This window comes from Cherax quadricarinatus, chromosome 3, assembly GCF_038502225.1.
Source record: "Cherax quadricarinatus isolate ZL_2023a chromosome 3, ASM3850222v1, whole genome shotgun sequence".
In the NCBI taxonomy this organism is placed as follows: Eukaryota; Metazoa; Arthropoda; class Malacostraca; order Decapoda; family Parastacidae; genus Cherax; species Cherax quadricarinatus.
In genome coordinates, this window is record NC_091294.1 from 11,442,654 (window position 1) to 11,463,265 (window position 20,612).

A 20,612-nucleotide genomic window follows, 5' to 3' on the forward strand; every position below is an offset into this window, starting at 1 on the left:
CAGAGACGGCGCTTGAACCCGCGGTATACAACGAGACTAGTCCCAGAGCTGAGGGTTATGTGCTATGATGAGACATTAAGGTAGGCAAATCTATAAGTCTATAGGCATTAGGGGAGAGAAGGACAAGGAGTGATATCATAACAACGTACAATATACTGAGAGAGACTGACAGAGAAGATTAGGACAGATTGTTCGAGGCGGGAAACAGGAACATGAGAGCATAACTGGAAGTTGAAAACAGATTACTCACAATAATGTTAGGAAGCATTTTTTCAGCCTCATAGTAGTCAGGAAGTGGAACGATCTGGACAGAGGAATGGTAGAGGCAGGATCGATACATATATTAAAGAAGAGGTACGATAGGGTTCTCAACGCCAGGAAAGAGTGAAACTAGTAGCGGCCAGCGAAGAGACGGGGTCAGGTGCTGAGACTCGACCCCTGTAACTACATATAGGTGAGTATGAGTTTATATTTGCCTCAGAAGGACTAGAATGCTATCACGAGCGGCCTGTTAGCTCAGTTGGTTAGAGCGCCGTGCTAATAACGCGGATGTCGTGGGTTCGATCCCCATACGGGCCAAAGTGGAGTTTATTTTTCAGTGAATTCAGTTTTAGGAAAGCATGTGTTACTCCTGACTAAGTTCACAGTATCTCTCGGATATAAGGATGGTAACATGCCACTAGAACCTGTTTACTACAAGTTGTTACGACACCACTTATCTTCCACCGAGGAGGAGTGGCAATAAAAAGACACATTCACAATCATTCAGTCACTAGCTGTCTTGCCAGTAAATAATGCATGTACAACACAATTCAAATGACCTGAGTTTTAACAGCTCCGTCCCAACTCCAGGAATTGTACCTCTCACATTCAGGACTCGAGTATCTGTAATCAGTTTCCCTGAAACCCTTCACAAACGTTGCCTTGCTCACACTCCAACAGCAGGTCATGCTGTAAAAACAGCTTATCTTTTTTCCACTCCATTCTAACGCAAACAAACCTGCTGGATAACGAAGACCTCTAACTTAAACCTTTGATTCTCCAACACTGTCTTCTAAGCTGCACATGTGTCCCTTAACACACACATTGCTCTCAAACATTGACGTCTACTCTGTCTTCGGCCTCCCCTTCGCTGCAACGCAAAGATCACATCTCACACACGTGTCAGTGTTGGTGCCACTATACTTCGGCACATTCATCTTTTTTGCTTCCATACATAAACGTTTTTCTTTCCACAGAAGCCTCAACACATTACATATCTTTTACCTCCCCCCCCCCGTCACTCATCCGTTTTATGGCGCACCTCGTCTTTAATAGATATTTCTGTCGACACGTGAACTCTCATATATCTGAATACATTCACTTCTTCCATATTCTCTCCCTGTAATTTGATATCCAATCTTTCATTTTCTAAACTTCTTACCCTCATCACCTTACTGTTTTCTATGTTTATTTTTAATTTCCTTGGTTTACATTCCCACTCTAACTCCTCTTCCAACCCTAGCAACTTATTTTCGATATACCCAAAAAGAAACACGTCATTAGCAAAAAAATGTGTCATTACAAAAGAGCAACTGTGATAATTCTCATTTTGGATCAGATTTTGTGTCTGTTAATCGCGCACCTCTCCACAACACCCTAAAATTCACTTCTTTTACAACCCCATCTACAGATGTTTTAAAACAACCTTGATGACATCATACATCCCTCTCTAAAGCCTACTTTCACTGGATCATACTCTCCTTCTCTCTTACATACCCTTACCAGAGACTTACTTAAAAACTTTCCTCGGCTTTTTAGTAACGTACCCCCTATTTCATATATTTGCAAAATCTGCTACATTGCTTCTCGATCCACCCCCTAACAAGCCTTTTTTAAATTCATAAATGCGGCAAACACCTCCTTATCTTCATCTTAGCATCGTTCACTTATAAGCTTCAATGTAAATATTTGGTCTTCGAAACCTCCATGTTCCTCTGCAATCCTACATTATGTTTTACTCCAACACTTTCAATAATAATAATACCTCACACTGTCTCTGATATACGTAACAAGCTTATTGCCTTATAATTCTTACATTCTATCTTGTCAAAATACAGAAAGGAAATATTTATGCTTACTTTTCATATCAAACCAAAATAAGACATGGTACAAAATGCCAACTTTGGCTGACAGGAGAATACCAGACATGAAAACCAAGGATACAGGAGCAGGTACATATATAGGAAATGATTTAGGTTACACGTATAAGTAAAGATTATAGTTACATGTAGGAGTAATGATTATAGTTACATGTATAAATAATGGTTATAGTTACACGTAGAAGTAATGATTATATTAACATAGTTAATGATATAGGCTACACATATAGGGAAGTTGATAAATTAGACACATGTGCAACTCTTGGGTATCTTTATTGAGGAAACGTTTCGCCACACAGTGGCTTCGTCAGTCCATACGTCGGAGAAACTTGAAGAACAGGAGGAGAATGAGGTAATCAGTCCCTCAACCTTGAGTCGATGTGTTCAGTCCATCAGTCTTGAATAGAATACGGCATATGAGCGGAGAAGCAGCTTATAAACCGTATGGCAGTAGAGGTGCAGCAGTCATAGGTGGTGTCACATTTGTTCAATGTGGAAGTAGGTCGTGCCCAAGATTTAGGCAAGCGAAGAATTCCTAAGTATTAAGATCCCAAGAAGTTGAAGTGTCTGACAGGTTTGTAGATGTATGGTTCAGAGAACCTGTCAGACACTGCAACTTCTTGGGATCTTAATACTTAGGAATTCTTCGCTTGCCTAATTCTTGGGCACGACCTACTTCCACATTGAAAAAACGTGACACCACCTATGACTGCAGCACCTCTCCTGCCATACGGCTTATAAGCTGCTTCTCCGCTCATATGCCGTATTCTATTCAAGATTGATGGACTGAACACATCGACTCAAGGTTGAGGAACTGATTACCTTATTCTCCTCCTGTTCTTCAAGTTTCTCCTACGTATGGACTGATGAAGCCACTGTGTGGCGAAACGTTTCCTCAATAAAGATACCCAAGAGTTGCACATGTGTCTAATTTATCAACATGTCGGTTCTCTGAACCATTCATCTATAGGGAAGTTGATGGAAGATCCGTATACTTGCCTATCATCATAGAGGCTCAACTAAAGTTTGAGAATGACATAGCATCAGAATAAAAAAAAACTGATCCAAAGCTGCTACATATCCACATCAGAAAGAGAACAACAGTGAAGGACCAGGTAATAAGGTTGAAGAAGGAAGAGGACTAACTAGAAATGACCAGAAAGGCTGTAAGAAGCTTATCATGAAATGTAAGGAGGTGTTCACTAACCTGGACAGGCGCAGGTCTGGTCTGGTCTTGTCTGACAAGTGGGCCCTAGAATTTAACCCCAGAAAAGGCCGAATTATGAAGATTAGGGTCTGTCCAAGAAGACCTCAAGCGAAATACAGGCTCCAGTGGCAAAGGTTGCGAACCTCATTCGAGGAAAAGGACCTCGGGGTGAGCATTAAAAGGAACATATTTACTGCAGCATACATCAACTGAATAACTGCCGCAGCAAACGCGCCTTTGGTAAATATAAGACAAGGTTTCAAGAACATAGGCAAGGCGTGTATCATTCACATCAATCTAACCGTACCAGAGACGGCGCTTGAACCCGCGGTATACAACGAGACTAGTCCCAGAGCTGAGGGTTATGTGCTATGATGAGACATTAAGGCAGGCAAATCTATAAGTCTATAGGCATTAGGGGAGAGAAGGACAAGGAGTGATATCATAACAACGTACAATACACTGAGAGAGACTGACAGAGAAGATTAGGACAGATTGTTCGAGGCGGGAAACAGGAACATGAGAGCATAACTGGAAGTTGAAAACAGATGACTCACAATAATGTTAGGAAGCATTTTTTCAGCCTCATAGTAGTCAGGAAGTGGAACGATCTGGACAGAGGAATGGTAGAGGCAGGATCGATACATATATTTAAGAAGAGGTACGATAGGGTTCTCAACGCCAGGAAAGAGTGAAACTAGTAGCGGCCAGCGAAGAGACGGGGTCAGGTGCTGAGACTCGACCCCTGTAACTACATATAGGTGAGTATGAGTTTATATTTGCCTCAGAAGGACTAGAATGCTATCACGAGCGGCCTGTTAGCTCAGTTGGTTAGAGCGCCGTGCTAATAACGCGGATGTCGTGGGTTCGATCCCCATACGGGCCAAAGTGGAGTTTATTTTTCAGTGAATTCAGTTTTAGGAAAGCGTGTGTTACTCCTGACTAAGTTCACAGTATCTCTCGGATATAAGGATGGTAACATGCCACTAGAACCTGTTTACTACAAATTGTTACGACACCACTTATCTTCCACCGAGGAGGAGTGACAATAAGAAGACACATTCACAATCATTCAGTCACTAGCTGTCTTGCCAGTAAATAATGCATGTACAACACAATTCAAATGACCTGAGTTTTAACAGCTCCGTCCCAACTCCAGGAATTCTACTTCTCACATCCAGGACTCGAGTATCTGTAATCAGTTTCCCTGAAACCCTTCACAAACGTTGCCTTGCTCACACTCCAACAGCAGGTCATGCTGTAAAAACAGCTTATCTTTTTTCCACTCCATTCTAACGCAAACAAACCTGCTGGATAACGAAGACCTCTAACTTAAACCTCTGATTCCCCAACACTGTCTTCTAAGCTGCACATGTGTCCCTTAACACACACATTGCTCTCAAACATTGACTTCTACTCTGTCTTCGGCCTCCCCTTCGCTGCAACGCAAAGATCACATCTCACACACGTGTCAGTGTTGGTGCCACTATACTTCGGCACATTCATCTTTTTTGCTTCCATACATAAACGTTTTTCTTTCCACAGATGCCTCAACACATTACATATCTTTCCCCTCCCCCCCCCCCGTCACTCATCCGTTTTATGGCGCACCTCGTCTTTAATAGACATTTCTGCCGACACATGAACTCTCATATATCTGAATACATTCACTTCTTCCATATTCTCTCCCTGTAATCTGATATCCAATCTTTCATTTCCTAAACTTCTTACCCTCATCACCTTACTGTTTTCTATGTTTATTTTTAATTTCCTTGGTTTACATTCCCACTCTAACTCCTCTTCCAACCCTAGCAACTTATTTTCGAAATACCCAAAAAGAAACACGTCATTAGCAAAAAAATGTGTCATTAGAAAACAGCAACTGTGATAACTCTCATTTTGGATCAGATTTTGTGTCTGTTAATCGCGCACCTCTCCACAACACCCTAAAATTCACTTCTTTTACAACCCCATCTACAGATGTTTTAAAACAACTTTGATGACATCATACATCCCTCTCTAAAGCCTACTTTCACTGGATCATACTCTCCTTCTCTCTTACATACCCTTACCTGAGCCTTACTTGAAAACTTTCCTCGGCTTTTTAGTAACGTACCCCCTATTTCATATATTTGCAAAATCTGCTACATTGCTTCTCGATCCACCCTCTCACAAGCCTTTTTTAAATTCATAAATGCGGCAAACACCTCCTTATCTTCATCTTAGCATCGTTCACTTATAAGCTTCAATGTAAATATTTGGTCTTCAAAACCTCCATGTTCCTCTGCAATCCTACATTATGTTTTACTCCAACACTTTCAATAATAATAATACCTCACACTGTCTCTGATATACGTAACAAGCTTATTGCCTTATAATTCTTACATTCTAGCTTGTCCCAATACAGAAAGGAAATATTTATGCTCACTTTTCATGTCAAACCAAAATAAGACATGGTACAAAATGCCAACATTTGCTGACTGGAAAATACCAGACATGAAAACCAAGGATACAGGAGCAGGTACATATATAGGAAATGATTTAGGTTACACGTATAAGTAATGATTATAGTTACATGTAGGAGTAATGATTATAGTTACATGTATAAATAATGGTTATAGTTACACGTAGAAGTAATGATTATATTAACATAGTTAATGATATAGGCTACACATATAGGGAAGTTGATGGAAGATCCGTATACTTGCCTATCATCATAGAGGCTCAACTACAGTTTGAGAATGACATAGCATCAGAATAAAAAAAAACTGATCCATAGCTGCTACATATCCACATCAGAAAGAGAACAACAGTGAAGGACCAGGTAATAAGGTTGAAGAAGGAAGAGGACTAACTAGAAATGACCAGAAAGGCTGTAAGAAGCTTATCATGAAATGTAAGGTGTTCACTAACCTGGACAGGCGCAGGTCTGGTCTGGTCTTGTCTGACAAGTGGGCCCTAGAATTTAACCGCAGAAAAGGCCGAATTATGAAGATTAGGGTCTGTCCAAGAAGACCTCAAGCGAAATACAGGCTCCAGTGGCAAAGGTTGCGAACCTCACTCGAGGAAAAGGACCTCGGGGTGAGCATTAATAGAAACATATTTACTGCAGCATACATCAACTGAATAACTGCCGCAGCAAACGCGCCTTTGGTAAATATAAGACAAGGTTTCAAGAACATAGGCAAGGCGTGTATCATTCACATCAATCTAACCGTACCAGAGACGGCGCTTGAACCCGCGGTATACAACGAGACTAGTCCCAGAGCTGAGGGTTATGTGCTATGATGAGACATTAAGGTAGGCAAATCTATAAGTCTATAGGCATTAGGGGAGAGAAGGACAAGGAGTGATATCATAACAACGTACAATATACTGAGAGAGACTGACAGAGAAGATTAGGACAGATTGTTCGAGGCGGGAAACAGGAACATGAGAGCATAACTGGAAGTTGAAAACAGATGACTCACAAGAATGTTAGGAAGCATTTTTTCAGCCTCATAGTAGTCAGGAAGTGGAACGATCTGGACAGAGGAATGGTAGAGGCAGGATCGATACATATATTTAAGAAGAGGTACGATAGGGTTCTCAACGCCAGAAAAAGTGAAACTTGTAGCGGCCAGCGAAGAGACGGGGTCAGGTGCTGAGACTCGACCCCTGTAACTACATATAGGTGAGTATGAGTTTATATTTGCCTCAGAAGGACTAGAATGCTATCACGAGCGGCCTGTTAGCTCAGTTGGTTAGAGCGCCGTGCTAATAACGCGGATGTCGTGGGTTCGATCCCCACACGGGCCAATGTTAATACTTTTTTCAGTTATGTACGAAACCCGCGTACTTCACTCCAAACACTGAAAACATTAGACTGAGAATGAGTTGTGTAGCAATGGTGTGTTGTCCGCCACATTAACGCCAAGATGAACAAGAAACAATTAAGCCCATGCCTGACGGTCACTCTCAGAACAAAACAAAAATATCACATTTACGGTGACATCATTTGTGACCTGTGACATTTGTGACCCGTGGCATTGTGACTCGTGACATCATTTTTGACCCGTGATATTGTGTCACTTGTGATATTGTGAACTGAAACATTTTTGACTTGTGACATTATTTTTGACCAGTGACATCATCATTTTTGACCCGTGACAACATTTGTGACGTATGACATTTTTTTGACCTGAGAAATCATTTTTGACCTGTAACATTATTTTTAATCCTTGACATTATCATTTTTGACCTGTGACATCATATGGGACCCGTGACATCATCTGTGACCTGTGACATCACCTCCAGCTGCTGCACCTCACTTCTGCTCCGATATAGCAAGGTGTGGCCGAACACCTTCCATCAAGGCTGATGGACTGATCGTTCTAAAAGTCGCCCTAAAGTTTACCAAGTTCCCTACCTCGGTTTTTGGACCTGTAAATCACGCCCACGATTATCTGTTCCACGTCTCTCCGTAAAATATAACCAACTAAATCCATTGCCCGCTTCCCCTTACTTAAAAAAAAAATATATGTTGTTTATCCAGTCTTATGTGTGTGTGTGTTGCTGGAGGAAAGTATATCATTATTGTTTCACGCAACTCAGATTGAAATATAACCTCATTTTTCACACTTGCTCTGAGGAAAATTTCATTCGTTAATGAAAAAATCACGAGGGTTTAGAAATCATTCGAAAATGATAGCAGAGACACACGCATCACAGAGTCCGAGTTTTGGTTGATTTGCATCCATTTTGTTCTTAATTTTGGAACAAGTTACATTGATACCTTGCACTGAGGTGTGGTAATATATCACCCAGAGTATGTCACTTTCTGTATTCAACAGCTGACACTGAATTTCTATGCCACATGCAAAAGACACGACGATAATTAAGGTTTATCTCGTCCGTCAAACCATACCACGGGCGGGTATGGTTTGTTTGCAATCCTGTCATTAGGATTTCGTGAGTCATCGTCCGTCAACTCGTAAAACCAAGCCAACACTTTTCCTCGACACATCATTGAACTTGTGTATGAAGCAGTTATGTCTCATACAAATCACACATTTCTTCACAGAGTGCGCTAAATACCCTGGAGTTAAGTGGTCTTTGCCGTGAAAAAAAAATAGGAGTTTTGATTACCTCACTGAGTTCATACTTAAGTTTTTGAGGCATTCATTGAAGTGCAAAGTGCATGACGATCTCCGGCACGAGTGGAAACGTTACCTTACAACTGCTGTGTTGTTCACCTAGCAACTACTTAGGTACCTGAGTGTTTATCAACTGTTGTGGGTGGCATCAGAGTGATAGTATACCTTAGATAGGGCTGGGCTTAGAAATAAGCTGAGGAAGAACATAAAAGAGGAACACTGCTGCAGGCCTACTGGCCCATGCTAGGCAGGTTCTTCTACAACCCAAACTCACTTAAAAAATATTTGCACACCAGTTTTCAATAACAGATCCTACATGTAAAACTACTGTGTAAAAAAAGGCATCTGACATTTTTCTTACTAAATCTGCGACTCCGTGAGCGCAAATACTGCAACATAAATGACAGGATATTTCATGTTTCTTGGTGAATGAATTGATCAAAGTGAATACTTCTTCGCTTGTCATTTTGGTAGAAATTGGTTAGTTACTTGGGTTTAAAGCCTTTCAACTACACTAGGAACTGCATGTTACTTGTTTACCACCAGACAACAACACATTAAACCGTGAAATAGGGATTAAAATAAAATAACATAATATATTCACTGAGATATACGAGTACACCTCTTACTGCTGTCTAATAAGCACATTTACTTCATAATATATATATATATATATATATATATATATATATATATATATATATATATATATATATATATATATATATATCTTCACTGGAATCCTCAACAGTGGTCTGAAGTACTTTGGATGAAAAGCTGTAAGCCTTCTCCCTGAAAGCTGGCTGCCTTGGATCAAAACGTGTAGCGAATGCTACACGCCAAGGTATTGGTCCAGTGTGGGTAGATTGGTAAAGCACTGCGTACCTTGTCCTAAGGTTCGTAGGTTCGAGTCTCCATCAGCCAGAGATCAGTGTTTGTGTATATTTCGCATGCTCTCGCGAATTCCTTGCATTGTTCAAATCTCTAGTAAGGCTGATGCATGCAGGGGATGAGATGAAAAGCTGTAAGCCTTCTCCCTGAAAGCTGGCTGCCTTGGATCAAAACGTGTAGCGAATGCTACACGCCAAGGAATTGTCCAGTGTGTGTAGATAGATACAGCACTGCGTCCCTTGTCCTCAGGTTCGTAGGTTCGAGTCTCCATCAGACAGAGATCAGTGTGTGTGTATATATATATATATATATATATATATATATATATATATATATATATGTCGTGCCGAATAGGCAGAACTTGCGATCTTGGCTTAAATAGCAACGCTCATCTTGCCATATAGGACAAGTGAAAATTTGTGTATGCAATAATTTCGCCAAAATCATTCTGAACCTAACGAAAAAAATATATTTCACTGTGTTTGTTTAGTATTAAATTACTGTAAACAAATCTAAAATATATTTAGTTGGGTTAGGCTAAAATAAATTGTTCTTGTTATAATAAGGTTAGGTAAGTTTTCTAAGATTCTTTTGGAGTAAAATTAAAAGTTTTTACATTAACATTAATGAAAAATATATATCTTTAAACGTATAAGAGAAAATTTTAGAAAGGACTTAATTTTAAATGAGTTCTTGCTAATTGACCAGTTTTACATATTCGGCACGACATATATATATATTTATATATATACATATATATATATATATATATATATATATATATATATATATATATATATATATATATATATATATATATCTACAGTGCTAGTCACGGCATTATGCCTCCCTTCCCCCACACACATACCACGAAAGATTATAATATATATATTTGCACACTTACTGAGGTTTTAATACTTGATGCTGCGTCCTTTACGCTTAATCACATCCCTCAGCCGTGTAGGAAGACTCTCACACAAATTCTTGAGGGTTTGGGGAGGTATATTATTATATTATTACATGCCTCATGTGGAGCAGCCTCCAGCCGTGGGATGGAACTGATATCCCTGCCCAGTAAACTTCATTTCACTACTGACCAGAGGTTCTCAATAGGGTTTAGGTCTGGGGAATTGCCTGGCCACTCATTAAAGAGCCTCACTTCACAGTCCCTAAGTCACTGAACTACAGATTTGGCAGTATGACACGGTGCACCGTCCTGCATAAAAACCGTAGCCCCACACTTGTCCAACACTCCAGGTAAATTATCACACAATAACTCCAGGTAATTATACTGGCTCATATACTGGTTTTTGGAAAGCACAATGAGTTCACCAACACTCTGAGCACTGAAACACCCCCAACCATGAGCGAGTCTGGGTGTTTGGTGGTCCCACAGGTGAAGCGTGGGTCTAGCTGGTCACTATCTCTGGGCAGGTACACGTGTCCCCCACGGTTACAGGTGATGGTGAAGGTTGCTTCATCACTCCAAAGTACTTCAGACCACTGTTGAGGATTCCAGTGAAGATATTTTTTTTTGCATATTCCAGCCTACATTTCTTCTGCAGCTTGGTGAGGATCGGTTTCTTAACTTGGCGGTGACTACTGTAGCCCAGTTCTGACACACATCTGTTAACGGTTCTTACAGACACCTCTGAGAGAAGATATGGGTTCTTTTCTTTCACTTCTCTAGCAGTTATCTTAGGTGTACTCTCTAACTGCTTCTTTAACACAGTTAAGATACGAACAGATGTCTTCTCTGAGGGGTCAGGCCGAGGTTTGGCAGACGGTAACTCGACACCTCCACCAGCCTTGAAACGCTGCACCCAGTCAGTCACACACACCAACATTTTCCACTATTTCTTTCGTCTGGTGCCCAGCTTTGTGAAGCCCTATGATTTGGGCTATAGTTTCAGGTGTTAGAGACTTCCTTTTACCCATGATCAAACATGTATAGCCCCAAAATAAAAAATAACACTGGACAAAAGATGGAGCTGATGAGAGACAAAAGTGCGACACTTCCTCTCACCACAGCAGCCATGTGAGGAGTCACTGTGGAGTGTGGTGGCAGGCCGTGACGTCATGCTAATGGCTGTTACCCGGCATAATGCACTGATGAGAAAAGACACCCCCCATATGGTAGGCCTTTGATTTTCGCCACTGCATTATGCCGTGGCTAAACCTGTATATATATATATATATATATATATATATATATATATATATATATATATATATATATATATATATATATATATATATATATATATATGGGAAGTACAATGCCTGCACTTTAAAGGAGGGGTTTGGGATATTGGCAGTTTGGAGGGATATGTTGTGTATCTCTATACGTATATGCTTCTAAGCTGTTGTATTCTGAGCGCCTCTGCAAAAGCAGTGATGGTGTGTGAGTGTGGTGAAAGTGTTGAATGATGATGAAAGTATTTTCTTTTTGGGGATTTTCTTTCTTTTTTTTGGGTCACCCTGCCTCGGTGGGAGACGACCGACTTGTTGAAAAAAAAAAATATATATATATATATATATATAATATATATATGTCGTGCCGAATAGGCAGAACTTGCGATCTTGGCTTAAATAGCAACGTTCATCTTGCCATGTAAGACAAGTGAAAATTTGTGTATGCAATAATTTCGCCAAAATCAATCTAAACCTAACGAAAAAAATATATTTCATTGTGTTTGTTTAGTATTAAATTATTGTAAATAAATCTAAAATATATTTAGTTGGGTTAGGCTAAAATAATTGCTCTTGTTATAATAAGGTTAGGTAAGTTTTCTAAGATTCTTTTGGTGCAAAAGTAAAATTTTTCACATTAACATTAATGAAAAAAATATATCTTCAAGCGTATAAGAGAAAATTTTAGAAAGGACTTAATTTTAAATGAGTTCTTGCTAATTGACCAGTTTTACATATTCGGTACGACATATATATATATATATATATATATATGTATATATATATATATATATATATATATATATATATATATATATATATATATATATATATATATATATATGTATATATATATACGTCGTGCCGAATAGGCAGAACTTGCGATCTTGGCTTAAATAGCAACTCTCAGTTTGCCATATAGGACAAGTGAAAATTTGTGTATGCAATAATTTCGCCAAAATCATTCTGAACCTAACGAAAAAAATATATTTCACTATGTTTGTTTAGTATTAAATTATTGTAAACAAATCTAAAATATATTTAGTTAGGTTAGGCTAAAATAAATTGCGCTTGTTATAATAAGGTTAGGTAAGTTTTCTAAGTTCCTTTTGGTGCAAAATTATAATTTTTTACATCAACATTAATGAAAAAAATATATCTTTAAACGTAAAAGAGAAAATTTTAGAAAGGACTTAATTTTAAATTAGTTCTTGCTAACTGACCAGTTTTACATATTCGGCACGACATATATACATACATATATATATATATATATATATATATATATATATATATATATATATATATATATATATATATATATATATATATATATATATATATATATATATATATATATATATATATATATATATATATATATATATATATATATGCAAACAATTGCAGACAGGCGATCTTAACTATGCAAGGCAAGCAATATGGGTGGAAATCTTTGGCTCAAGTAATTTCACACTTCTCAGTGCATCATCATGAGGTATGCAGTGTTGCAAGGGGTAAGGGGAAGTTTTCTTAGAGTAGTGCAGTGCAGGTCTGTCACCTTCCGCAGTCTCTCTCAGAATGTGGGCCAATGGTTGGTGTCATCCCTGCACCACCATCATCCCCCTCCCCCCATATGGGGTGGGAGGGTTTTGACATGTCAAGTATTATGAAATTAGAAGATATAATAGCCAGCCCCAAGCTTTTTCTAGCCATTTAGAACACGTCATGTGACTTGAGAAAATATGTTTCCCAATGGATACTATATATATGGATAGCTATTGTTCTGTGTAACCTTTTCAACTAATAAAAGAATGGAAATAAATGTGCTCTTTGTCTGTTAAAATGTCCTGTTCTGGGGTACTCGAATGTTCCGAGGGGTACTCAAAAGTATCTCTTTATATTTTCCTAAATATTGTCTACCATTCTTTTCAGTATCAATTAATATGCCTTACTTGGGAATCTTCTATATTATTCCAACAATATTTCTATGATCCAAATTTTACTTCTAATATCCTTTAACCTCACCACTTATGTTATCACGTAATCTTGTATGGTACAATAACAGCTATCCGTGTTATGAAAACATTCACAGCTGACGTAGCATGAATGAAGTTTTGGTGTGTAGACACAGGTTGAGCATTATCAGTCTTTCATAAAACCACCTGGCATAATGAGTAATCCTGTAATTTTGTATAGCATTGTTGTTATTAATGATGGATTAAAACATCTAGGAACGGCTAAGTGTTGTTTATTTCATGTTATGTAGTAAACTTAATGGCAGGTACTAGACCAATGAATCTAGGTAGGAACTCATCAATGTTGTGATCTCTAGGCCACAGGCAAAGAACATCACCTACGTATCTGAACCAACTAGCTTTATTTGGCAGAATGTCTTAAGGATGTCTAGTCTCATAGAATTCCATATACACGTTGCTGAGTAAGGGGCTAAGGGGATTTCCCATTGCCATGCCTTGTTTTTGAACATAGTATTTCCATTCAAACACGAACTTGCAATCAGTAACACAAAGTTTTATCAATTCATTTATTATTTTCGTGGGGAAGGGCATGGGGAAGTTTTCTAGTTCCTCTTCAAGGTACGAAAGCAAGTCAGGGACAGGGACTTTGGTGAACAGAGCTGTGACATCAAAGCTCACTTGGGTAAAGTCATGAGAGACATATAATTTCTGGAACCTTTCAGTACAACATTATTTTTAAAATGTTTATCCGAGATCCTACCGACCATGGGAGTGAGAACTTTAACCAGTCATTTAGTTAGATTATATCCTGCTGAGCTACTGAACTTATAATAGGACGTGCTGGGTACCCTGGCTTATGAGTCCTGATTACCCCATAAACATATGGCAGAATTGAAGATTGAGACACTTATGCAGCATATGGGAATCTTTATTCAGGAAACGTTTCGCCACACAGTGGCTTCATCAGTCCAATACAAAGAGGAAGGCGTAAGGAGAGGAGGAGTTTGAGGTAATCAGTCCCTCAGCCTGGAGTCGATGTGTTCAGTCCATCAATCTTGTAGAATGTACAGCATAGGGCCGTAGACGTGGCTTATATACTGTAGTGAGGTGAGGTGAAGCAGGCGGAGGCAGGGTCATAGTGGTACCATCCACTAGTCGAAGTAGGTCTTCGTCCAAAGGTTGAACGAGTGTTGAAGAATTCTTTGTAACAAGATCCCATGATGCTGCAGTGTCTGACAGTTGTGATGAATGGTTTGAAAACCGACAAGTTCAACCTTTGGACGAAGACCTACTTCGACTAGTGGATGGTACCACTATGACCCCGCCTCCGCCTGCTTCACCTTACCTCACTACAGTATATAAGCCACGTCTACGGCCCTATGCTGTACATTCTACAAGATTGATGGACTGAACACATCGACTCCCGGCTGAGGGACTGATTACCTCAAACTCCTCCTCTCCTTACGCCTTCCTCTTTGTATTGGACTGATGAAGCCACTGTGTGGCGAAACGTTTCCTGAATAAAGATTCCCATATGCTGCATAAGTGTCTCAATCTTCAACTTGTCGGTTTTTCAAACCATTCATCACATATGGCAGAATTGCCGACCTAGCCGACAGATGCTAAATTAATTCATCATTCCCTTTCAATAATGTTTTAAGGTGTTTATTGAAATGGCTGTTGACCTGGTCGGTGGGGTTCTTAATGAATGGTTCATACGTTTCATTATCACTCAATAAATGGTTCATTTTCCTTAAATAATCAGTTTTGTCCAAAATAACAACTACCTTAGATTTATCACCTCGTGAGAGGTGCAGAATCTAATCATTATTGAGCTCTTTATAAGCTTTTGTGAATCTGAATGGGCAGTTAGGAAGCACCGGCTGGACTTCTATATTCCATACCTTTGCATATATAGCAAAACGATTTTGCTAAGTTTACATAATTAACTTCATTAGCTGAGGGCGCAAAGCTTAATCCAAATCCAAGCGCTGCCTATGGTCACTACTTAATTCCTTGCTAGACAGGTTCATAACAAACTCCAGATTCGTATGTGTGGTCCAACCACTCTGTGCTATGAGATTACTTAACTTCCTAGTATGACTGAGTTCGGTGTTCTGTCCGACTCTTCTAAGTTCCCTATAAATGTAATCAAGCAAGTAGTCATGCCAGCCTGGGGGAATCTTATTAAGGAATACCGTCTTAGTCCTCCTCATGTCTATGAAGCATCTTCTTTTCATGTCTTACTAGGTCAATATTTTTAATGAGCACCAACTTGAGTAGTTGATCGAACGGTGTAGTAGCTAGCCTGAGGAACCTGTTCTGAAGCAGGGATTTCGGAAGGACCTGTTCACTTAGGCACTTATTTAGAAATACTAACTTGAGTGCAGCTCTATGGGCTTTGAGGAGTGAGCATTTGTAGGAGGTAACAGCAAAAGTCAAGAAAGGAAACAAGCGGGAGAATTTGGAGAAGAGTTGGCGAGTGGCGTTCATAATGCAAACAATTGCAGACAGGTGATCTAGTGCTAGACAAGCCACGGAGGGGGGGAAATCTTTAGCTCAAATACTTTCACACTTCTCAGTGCGTCATCAGGAGCTATGCAATGTTGCAAGGCAGCAATGGAAGGGATGAAAGGAAGTTTTTTTTAGAGTAGCACAGTGTGGGTCTGTCACGTGCTACAGTATCTCTCAGAATGTGGGCGTATATATATATATATATATATATATATATATATATATATATATATATATATATATATATATATATATATATAGTAGCACAGTGTGGGTCTGTCACGTGCTACAGTATCACTCAGAATGTGGGCGTATGTGTATATATATATATATATATATATATATATATATATATATATATATATATATATATATATATATATATATATATATATATGTCGTGCCGAATATGTAAAACTGATCAATTAGCAAGAACTCATTTAAAATTAAGTCCTTTCTGAAATTTTCTCTTATACGTTTAAAGACATATTTTTTTCATTAATGTTAATGTAAAAAAATTTAATTTTGCTCCAAAAGAATCTTAGAAAACTTACCTAACCTTATTATAACAAGAACAATTTATTTTAGCCTAACCCAACTAAATATATTTTAGATTTGTTTACAATGATTTAATACTAAACAAACACAGTGAAATATATTTTTTTCGTTAGGTTCAGAATAATTTTGGCGAAATTATTGCATACACAAATTTTCACTTGTCTTATATGGCAAGATGAGCGTTGCTATTTAAGCCAAGATCGCAAGTTCTGCCTATTCGGCACCACACATATATATATATATATATATATATATATATATATATATATATATATATATATATATATATATAAACCATGTGTCTCCATTCGCTTCTATCTAACACGCTCACGCATGCTTACTGGAAGTCCAAGTACCTCAAACACAAAACCTCCTTTACCTCCATCCTGCCAACCTTACCCAGGCCGACCCCTACCTCGCCTTCCCCCCACTTCAGATTTATACACTCTCGAAGTCATTCTATTTTGTTCCATGCTCTTGTTTAATGGGATTATTGGTGATGCTGCAAGCTGGCGGTTAATGATAAATGTCTTCTTCGGAGGCTTCTTTGTTTATTGTTAAGTCGTGGTGGGTACACAGGCTTGTGTGTTTGTGCCCATGGCCCGGGCAGGGCCATCCCACGAGAGAGAGCTGGGAGTACTTGTACGTGTATATATATATATATATATATATATATATATATATATATATATATATATATATATATATATATATATATATATATATATATGTCGTGCCGAATAGTCAGAACTTGCGATCTTGGCTTAAATAGCAACGCTCATCTTGCCATATAGGACAAGCGAATTGTGTATGCAATAATTTCGCCAAAATCATTCTGAACCTAACGAAAAAAAATATATTTCACTGTGTTTGTTTAGTATTAAATTATTGTAAACAAATCTAAAATATATTTAGTTGGGTTAGGCTAAAATAAATTATTCTTGTTATAATAAGGTTAGGTAAGTTTTCTAAGATTCTTTTGGTGCAAAATTAAAAATTTTTACATTAACATTAATGAAAAAAAAAATCTTTAAATGTATAAGAGGAAATTTTAAAAAGGACTTAATTTTAAATGAGTTCTTGCTAATTGACCAGTTTTACATATTCGGCACGACATATATATATATATATATATATATATATATATATATATATATATATATATATATATATATATATATATATATATATATATGTCGTGCCGAATATGTAAAACTGGTCAATTAGCAAGAACTCATTTAAAATTAAGTCCTTTCTGAAATTTTCTCTTATACGTTTAAAGATATATTTTTTCATTAATGTTGATGTAAAAATTTTTAATTTTGCACCAAAAGAATCTTAAAAAACTTACCTAACCTTATTATAACAAGAGCAATTTATTTTAGCCTAACCCAACTAAATATATTTTAAATACGTTTACAATAATTTAGTACTAAACAAACGCAATCAAATATATTTTTTTCGTTAGGTTCAGAATGATTTTGGCGAAATTATTGCATACACAAATTTTCACTTGTCCTATATGGCAAGATGAACGTTGCTATTTAAGCCAAGATCGCAAGTTCTGCCTATTCGGCACGACATATATATATATATATATATATATATATATATATATATATATATATATATATATATATATATATATATATATATATATATATATATATATATATACGTGTACTCGGATACACAGTTCTGGCAATGAATTCACATGGAAAACAGCAGAAAACACAGTAGAGGGAGTGGGCAGTGGTGAGTGTATGGTAGACGGGTGAGCTTGAGTAGGGCGAGCATGGGCAAGGTGAGGAACGGCCACTTCCTCTCCTCCTCCCCCACCCACAAACACGTGGAGAAGCTCACACTGGACGCAGAAATCACCACAAAGCTCACCTCTGGCTTGCTGAAACAGCTGTGCTGATCTGAAGAACGACAGCAACATACAAGTGATGCTGAACACATGACTTGAGAAACAGAGTGGGGTCACTTACAATTCTCGGAGAATTTCGGCAAATTTCGGCCTGGATCCTGCTTGTACCTGTGTCTGGATGCTCAAACGTGCAGACACGACATCAGGATAACTTGTTGAGAGACGGATACTTCTTGTGTAGGGTGATGAAGTGAAGATGACTTCATACCTCTTCCTTCCTCTCTCCGGGCAAACAACTGCTGCGACCACCGCTGCTACCAATGTTTAATGGGATTATTGGTGATGCTGCAAGCTGGTGGTTAATGATAAATGTCTTCTTTGGAGGCTTCTTTGTTTATCGAAAGGTCGTGGTGGGTACACAGGCTTGTGTGTTTGTGCCCATGGCCGGGGCAGGGCCATCCCACGAGAGAGAGCTGGGAGTACTTGTGTCTTGCTGCTAGGCCGCTGTGTGAGTGAGAGCGTGGCAAGGGCCAGCAGGTTGGCGTGCCCACCGAGAGGCCTGGCTACAGAGGGCAACACTTGAGTGGCACAAAATATGAACTAAGCTGGCAGACAGCATGGGCTGTCTGTGCAGACAGTACAGGCTGTCTACACTCTCTACATGTCCGAACCACCTCACCAACTCCCTCCTCAGCTCTCTGGATAATAATTTTGGTATTCCCGCACCTTCTAATTTCCAAACAACGAATAAATAAAACTTGAGATTTTGGCTTAAATAGCAATGCTCTTTTTGCCGAATAAGGCAAGAGAAAACTTCTGCATGCAGTAACATTGTTAGGCCTCTAATGTTGTCAGACTGATTCATCTGCAGTCACAAACTTGCTGGACTCGGAATTACTTAATTTATTATATCTTCATAAAAAGTCGACACAACATTGATGTGTCTACAAGCCGAAGTGTCAAAGAATTACATTCCCACGCAATTAAATTTTTCTGCTAATTATCGATCTGTTGCCCATTCTACCACATTTTCTGAATGCAGTTTTAACATATATTTTCTTTGCGATAGTGTGAGTTTCAACCGGTAATGTTGTGAGATAACTAGCGAGATATGATACCACAAGAGTACTCTTGTTTTACGAATGAATATACTGCACTTTTCTCAAGGAGTTTGGCAGATTATTTTTTAAATACTCAAAACTAGTATTGCGTTTCAGGTCATGATGTTTGATTTGACGATACCTTAGTAATTTCTCAGGATTTAGATTATTGTTACTTAGCATTTGGCAACGTTTGAAAACACAGTCCAGTGTCGAACGTTCCAGGTAAAGCACAAAGCCGGTGAAGCCGTCGTCAAACTTCTGCTTCTTATTAGTTCTCAAGTTTAGAGTCTTGGATCATGAAGCAGAGGTGTTAGTTGAGCCGGAGTCGTCACACACGACGGGTCATCATGGCAGGTCATCACCACCGGTCATCACCACCGGTCATTATCACAAGTCATCATGGCAGGACATCGCTATAGGTCATCATCACAGGTCATCGTCGTAGTAAGATTCGGGCTTTCTTTTCAGTTATTAAGAATTTCTTGAAAAACGAAGAGATAGATACTTTAAGTTGTGGTGTTTAACGAGGATATCTCCTCTTGTGGTGTGTAACGAGGATCATGCGTCCTAGAAATGATCCTCATTTCACAGCTGGTACAAGAGCTCCATGAAATTAAGACACATGTGCAACATCTGGGTATCTTTATTGTATACGTTTCACCATCCAGTGGCTTTATCAATACAAATTCCAGGACATAACTTGAAGACAGTAGAACTATGTACAGAAGATGAGGTAATCAGTCCCTCAACCTTGGAGTTGGTGCGAAGAGCACCGTAGCCGTGGAGATTCTGAAACAGAAACAAGGCGTCTGACGCTTATATACTAACGTCAGGCGGAATGGGACGCGTAGCAGATGAGGGCATAGTCAATGGTAGGCGGGATTTCCCAGTGGAAGTAGGTCCCACCCAAACAGATTGGTTAGTTGTAGAAGTAGTTGTCGTAGTCAACTGGGGAATCCCGCCTACCAGTGACTATGCCCTCGTCTGCTACACGTCCCATTCCACCTGACGTTAGTATATA

At 38.7% G+C, this 20,612-nt stretch overlaps 3 non-coding genes across 3 annotated transcripts; all 3 read left to right on the plus strand.

Annotated features, from left to right (window-relative positions):
• Window positions 1-505: 505 nt before the first annotated feature.
• On the plus strand, window positions 506-579 carry TRNAI-AAU (transfer RNA isoleucine (anticodon AAU)). The gene has a single exon. It is a non-coding gene; the product is annotated as a tRNA-Ile (tRNA).
• A 3,581-nt stretch (window positions 580-4,160) lies between these two features.
• TRNAI-AAU (transfer RNA isoleucine (anticodon AAU)) lies at window positions 4,161-4,234 on the plus strand. The gene has a single exon. It is a non-coding gene; the product is annotated as a tRNA-Ile (tRNA).
• A 2,838-nt stretch (window positions 4,235-7,072) lies between these two features.
• TRNAI-AAU (transfer RNA isoleucine (anticodon AAU)) lies at window positions 7,073-7,146 on the plus strand. The gene has a single exon. It is a non-coding gene; the product is annotated as a tRNA-Ile (tRNA).
• The last annotated feature ends 13,466 nt before the right edge of the window (window positions 7,147-20,612 follow it).